The sequence below is a fragment of the Gossypium arboreum genome, chromosome 11 (genome assembly GCF_025698485.1).
Source record: "Gossypium arboreum isolate Shixiya-1 chromosome 11, ASM2569848v2, whole genome shotgun sequence".
In the NCBI taxonomy this organism is placed as follows: domain Eukaryota; kingdom Viridiplantae; phylum Streptophyta; class Magnoliopsida; order Malvales; family Malvaceae; genus Gossypium; species Gossypium arboreum.
The window spans coordinates 18136617-18142616 of record NC_069080.1 but is presented as its reverse complement, the minus strand read 5'-3'; the positions used below and the strand labels follow the sequence as shown (position 1 = coordinate 18142616).

The window sequence follows — 6000 nt, the reverse complement described above, 5'->3', positions numbered from 1 at the left end:
AAAATAAAAGTCCTGTTTTTAATTCAATCGATGTTCGATTAATTCTCGATATCAACTCAATCAATAATTTAAATAATAAAAAATATTTATATAATCTATATTATATATTAAGCCCTAACTAAGTTAGTATTACGAGTCAATTAGACATCAATTCAATTGTATAATGACTAAAATATCATTTAAGATTTTTTTATAATTTTATATAAAATCTAGAAAAATAAATAAGTATAATAAGATTTGAATTTAAATTATTAAAATTTTTACTATCTCAATATCATCATTTCAAGTAAAACCACAATCGGATCTTATATAATATTTTTTTATTAATTTGTTTCATACAAAAATTCACCAAATCTAGTTATATATAAAACTATTCCCTTTGCCGATTGAATCTTAACTCAACTGACATGAACATTGTTGTTAATGTAGGAAAATGTAAATTCGAGTGTATTAAAGCACATTATCCTCTTATTTATGGGTTATAAGTTATTCAAAGAAAACAAAAACTATTTACTTGCCATTTCGTTTTGACCATCAAAATTTTTCTGAAATATAGCATTATTTTTGATAGTTTTTGATTTTAGTCACTTGTACTTAATTTAGCAAATGCGAATATTACTATACACTTATTTTAGTTAAATTTCTCATTTACGTTTTGAAAGTAGTTTTGTTTTTTTTTTTTCAAATTAATTTAGTGACTAAAATTAGAAAAGTGGAAATGTTATTATTGAGATTTTCTTTTTTGTTGACCAAAACAAAAATTTACAATAAGTATGTAGTTTAGCCTTTGGATTAATTTCTCAAAATTACAAAAAAAAAAAAATTGTTCATATCCTTTCCAAATTGGATGAAGAAAATTTGGCAATAAGAAAAAGACAGTATTTGAAGAAAGGAAGAATTGGGTAATCTTTTTTGACTAGTAAAAGATAGGGGGGATTTACTCTTATTAATGACCATTGAGTCACCATCGACGGCAGTTTCAAATGCCAAATCCCACCTGGACTCTGTAATTAAGTACAAAAAACCAAACTCCGAACAACTTCTTCTTCCACGTGGCGCCTCTCTTCCCATGCACCTCACTCACCAAACTAAACGCATGCCTTTCCCTTTTCTTGCTGACTCACTGCACCACCACTTCGGCCCACCGTACACGTCACATGCTCCGCCACCAACGTCAGCATTGGCACCCACCTGGAACGTAAGTTTATCCCTCCTCCCTTTCCTTCCCCTCGATTTCCTCTCCCTTGGTTGTCCTAGTTCAAAAGTCTCCCTTCCACTATTCCGCAGTTTCACTCTCTCTTTTACCAATATCAAGATAATTACAAATCAGCCGTTGTGTCTAACTTCGGATTGTTGTTCTTAACTTTTTTATTTATTACTCTAATTTCTCTCTGTTTATTGCTGTTTAGTCCTGTGGCCCCCACAGTTACTGTGGGTCCACAGCTTTTTGTTCTTGTTTTGTGCGGGTAATGTATGTTTTATTGCCATGTTTTTGTTTATTTCCCTGTTCTATATCTTGGGTAGCCTTGTTTTCTTGTTGCAAATTAACCTGCAACAACACTGTAAGACAGTGTTGTTTAGGGAAAAAAAAACAGGAGCTAGAGTTGTAGGCTGAGTTGTAGAGCGGAAGTGAAAGAGTGATTCGATTATGGAAAACAATGTTGTGAACCAAAATCCTGGTGAGTTTAAAAGAACGGAAAAAGGAAAAGAAGCGGTGGATGGTCATGAAGGTGATGTGAATGGGGATAACCAAGGTGACCACCACCAAATTCAGGGCGGTGGTCATAACACATTGCTTGCTTTGCAAGAAACTCAGGGACGTTCTATCCCTGTTGAGATTAATGATGATCAGGTTGTTAATAACGAGGTGGTGGTAAAGGAGAAACCTATCCTCATGGTGACTAATGAGATTAAACCTCGCCTTCGATGGACTTATGAACTCCATGCTTATTTCGTTGATGCTGTCAACAAGCTTGGTGGTCCTCAAAGTCAGTGTTCATTTCCCCCCACTTATTTTCTACTTCATTGTCGCCAAAATGTTAGATCAGTTGATAATGGATATAACATGTGAATACTTGAACGACTGCATCATGTTCATCTTTGTTGATGTGTAGTAGGCACAAGAGAGTCACTCGTAAAATTGCTTGATTTTTTCCCCTCTATATCAATCTGAAATAACCTGCATGTTGTTTTAAGTGTTAACATGTCCAAGGGGAGATTGTTTCATATATTCATCCATTTCTAACATGCATCTAGCACCCCAGGCTGCCTTAGTGGTTTTAGATTTTATGTTGAATGCTTGAATTCCCCTCTAGCTGCATTTTTCTCGCTCAAACTTCGAAGATTTTTCTTTTCCATAATTTTTTTTTTTGTATTATATGCTTGTTTGTTTGGGAAGTAAGTTCGGTGGGATTGCTGTTAGCATGTGTTACTACTTTCCATCAAATCTAAGGGTGTTTAAATTATTTAATACTGGAATTCTTTGATCCTTATTTAGAGAAATGGACCTCCTCTAATTTTTCGTCTTCAGACAAAATTCATATGTTTCAAGCATTCAAAGATGCAGCAATCCATATTAAAAATTTCCCCTCATATAGTTTCTTGTTTTCTTTAACTGCATGTTGCTAGGTTCCTTTCTTTGTTTGAGTATATGTAATTATTATCTTGCTTAAGCTTGTATTCTTGAGCAGGTACGGTCAAATGAAATCATCTATGACAGATGGTTTTCTGCCTTCTCTTCTCCCTTTGTGTAAATTCGTATCATTCTCATTGCTTACCTTTGCCTGCTTAAAAGAAACTAATGTTCTTTTGATAATGTCAAATAAGATTGGCTCAAAAGTGACATTCTTTTGATCATATAGGTTTTGTAGTGCCTTTCTACCTTTCTATGCAGATGTGTTAAATTAGATCGAGTTAACTGTAATCTAGGTATTTTGTATAGCTTCTTGATGGCTGCTGATGAAATATTTGTCGATTAGCAACTGTATGATAAATGTTAAATTGGTAGGCGGGCGAGCGGGCGTGCATGTGTGCATGCACACGCACATATATATATTTGCGGAACTGTTACATTTCGTTCTAGGAATATTGTTGAACACTGCCAGATGTTTTTAGAAAGGTGGTCAACCTGTATTTTGTCGTGCTCTTTTTGGATAAGTTTCCGTTTAATACTTTACGTCATTCCCTAACGGTTTTACTTAGCATCAATGATGTATGATGAAGAAAAGTGACTTCTTCAATAATGTTTTTGATGATACCAACTGCAAGTTTGTCGGCTTGTATACCGTTACACAGATGTTTTGATGACTTTGGATTTGTTCCCATTATTCTAACTGTTGACGTTACCGAAAAATAGAGCAACTCTACAAGCCTGCTGATGGGAACAAATGCAAGTTTATGCTTGTTTTATTGTTAGACCTGTTTTCTATTAGCTGAAAGTTTGACCCTGCAATAAGGTGTGAGCTCCATTTGTAAGTAACTTTTTTTCTACGAATGAACCATTACATGATGCCATGGATGGAACTGAATGAAAGACCATTCTTTAATCAAATACAGAATATATGTGAGATTATAGAAAGAGAATTACGAGAGGATGTAAACCTTAATTGTTAGATGACAACCACCTAGCCTTTCACCTCTTCTTAACTACTAGTTTATTGCTTTTATGGTCGTTGTTTGTGTAATTGCTTTTATGTAATTTCCATATTCTTTTGTGATTTAAATTTGGATCCTGTTCAGGCTCTTTCGTAAGTTGCTACTAGAGAATTTCATGCTTGTTTCTTCTGTTTTGGATGACATGTGTTACCGGGTAGTCCTCATGCATGAACTGAACTTTGGCTTGTGCTTTCTGGTCTCTGAAACTCAACTGTGTATATATTTTTCTCAATAGTACTGAATTCTTAGAGTTACTGTGGGGCTCTGCCGTTGCTGCTGGTAAGCTACCTTGCACCTGAAGTAACTGTTAATTATCCATAGAACTGACCATAAATCTTATTTTCAGAAGCAACACCGAAGACTATTCTGGACCTGATGGATTTAGATGGACTCAATCTTTACCATGTTAAGAGTCATTTACAAGTAAGTGTTTATATTTAACTTACGCGTTTCCATTTTAGCCCTTAAAACCAACTTTCCTTATGAGGGTTTATCATTTATTCCCCTAATGTTACTAAATTCCAGAAATTTAGACTGGGAAAATTTTGGGTGAAGGATTGGCAGGACACATCCAAAAATGGTAGGTCTTGTTATATCTACCCGCTTTCATTCTTAATGTTATATTAAACATGCGAATTGATTCATTTTTATTGTGTTCTTATTTAACAACTTTTTCGATATCATTTCTTTCCAAAGACCATCTTTTAATTAGGAAACGGTAACAGTTTGGATGTTTTCTAGCACCCCAACTTTCTAAGATGGGAACATTTCATTCACTGGTATTTGTATTATAGTAGCACTTTAGATTGTATGTACAATTATAGAAGCCTAACTGGAAAATTTCAATGGCTTTTCACTTTAGATTGTATGTACAATTATGAATGAGAGGCTTTTATGATATTTCTCGGCCTTATTTCCGTTGCTCTATGGTTCACTTTGTGCATCAGCTGACATGTAATAGAAAAAATTTCTAGTGCATTATATGAAATTTCAGGATAATCTGTCCCACCTTTGAATGTGACGGAAAGCAAAACAAATTGAACTCAAAACACATGAAGGAATATCTTATTTTTATTTAGACTGATGTTTGAACTTAGATGAGCAACTTGTGAATGACATATTCAAGCTGATCATGTGTTCTAAAAACGGCAGTTTCTCAACATCAAGGAGGCGCGCGGAGCCTCAGACCTTTGAACTCACCATCTCAGAACAAGGAGCCTAACAGGTTTAATTTGCTTATCTGCTTAGCTGGTTTAAGATTTTTATTCTCTATTGTGGCTTATTGGCATACATTATGCAGGAGAGCTAAAGCTAAAAGAAATCGAGGACCCAAAAAGGAACCTCGTGGAAGACTCTATATGCAACTTCAGGCGAGTTTGTTTAGGAAATTTATAATCATTTTGTAGAAATTGAAATTTCAATTGTTTTAACTTAAATCCCTTATGGGAAGTCTTAGATTAGATGTTCTTTGTTTGTTTTTTATGCTTTTGGCCAACTAGATATATTTGTTCAGCATCCAAAGCAATGATTTTGCAGGCCCAGAAGCATTATCTATGGTATATGGAATCACAAAGGATGAATCTAAACCCTGGACTGGCCAATCAGCATTTAGGCGGTGCAGCTACTGGAAATGCATTTCCCTATGGGCAAGGGCAATCCTCGTCTGGTTTAGGAACATTCGCAACAATGCCTGGCCCATCTGATTTTGGAACGGTGGCGGCATCATCACAGTTTTATGTTAACCAGCAGAACGCCTGTCCTCCTACATATGATGTACCGACAGGCCAAGCCAATCCCTGCCTTCAAGAGGTACCTCCTTCCGGACATCAGCCTCAAACCTCTCTTTACCCTGCATCTGAAAGCTTGTCGACTCCAAATAGCTATCCTGCAAGTTCACATCAGGAAACTTCGCCTGTGCTTCCTGGCAGTGAGACAGAAGATGAGGACCTGATAGAAGCCCTTCTGAATTGGGATGATAATGAACCAATCAACCTCGATGCTAGCTTTAACTTTGACAATCTTCATGGTTGCATTAACTATAACGATCTCCAAGATTGGTTGAAGTAGGACAAGGTTCAAGGTTTCCGTAGCACCGTTCAAGAAAAAGAAAACTGTACTGAAAAAACCCAGTTTATGTTTCTAAGGGCTTTCCATCCTTGCATAAGACTGAAATAACTGTTAAGTCTGAAACTCTTGCTGCATTTCCTTAATAGTATTTTCCCTTGTTAAAGTGGCTTGAATTGCTTATGATATATACGCTGAGAATGATAAATGGCGCCAAAAGTTGGCTGCTCATTGAAAATCTATGAAGCTAAAAGAAAACCATGTATTTCGGGTCAAAAGCCC

General features: G+C 35.6%; 1 long non-coding RNA gene across 1 annotated transcript; it reads left to right on the top strand.

The window, feature by feature from the left end:
* Positions 1–954: 954 nt before the first annotated feature.
* On the top strand, positions 955–4880 carry LOC108473135 (uncharacterized). Its single transcript, XR_008273769.1, has 4 exons — positions 955–1198; positions 4001–4077; positions 4180–4234; positions 4807–4880. It is a non-coding gene; the product is annotated as an uncharacterized LOC108473135 (long non-coding RNA).
* Positions 4881–6000: the final 1120 nt, after the last annotated feature.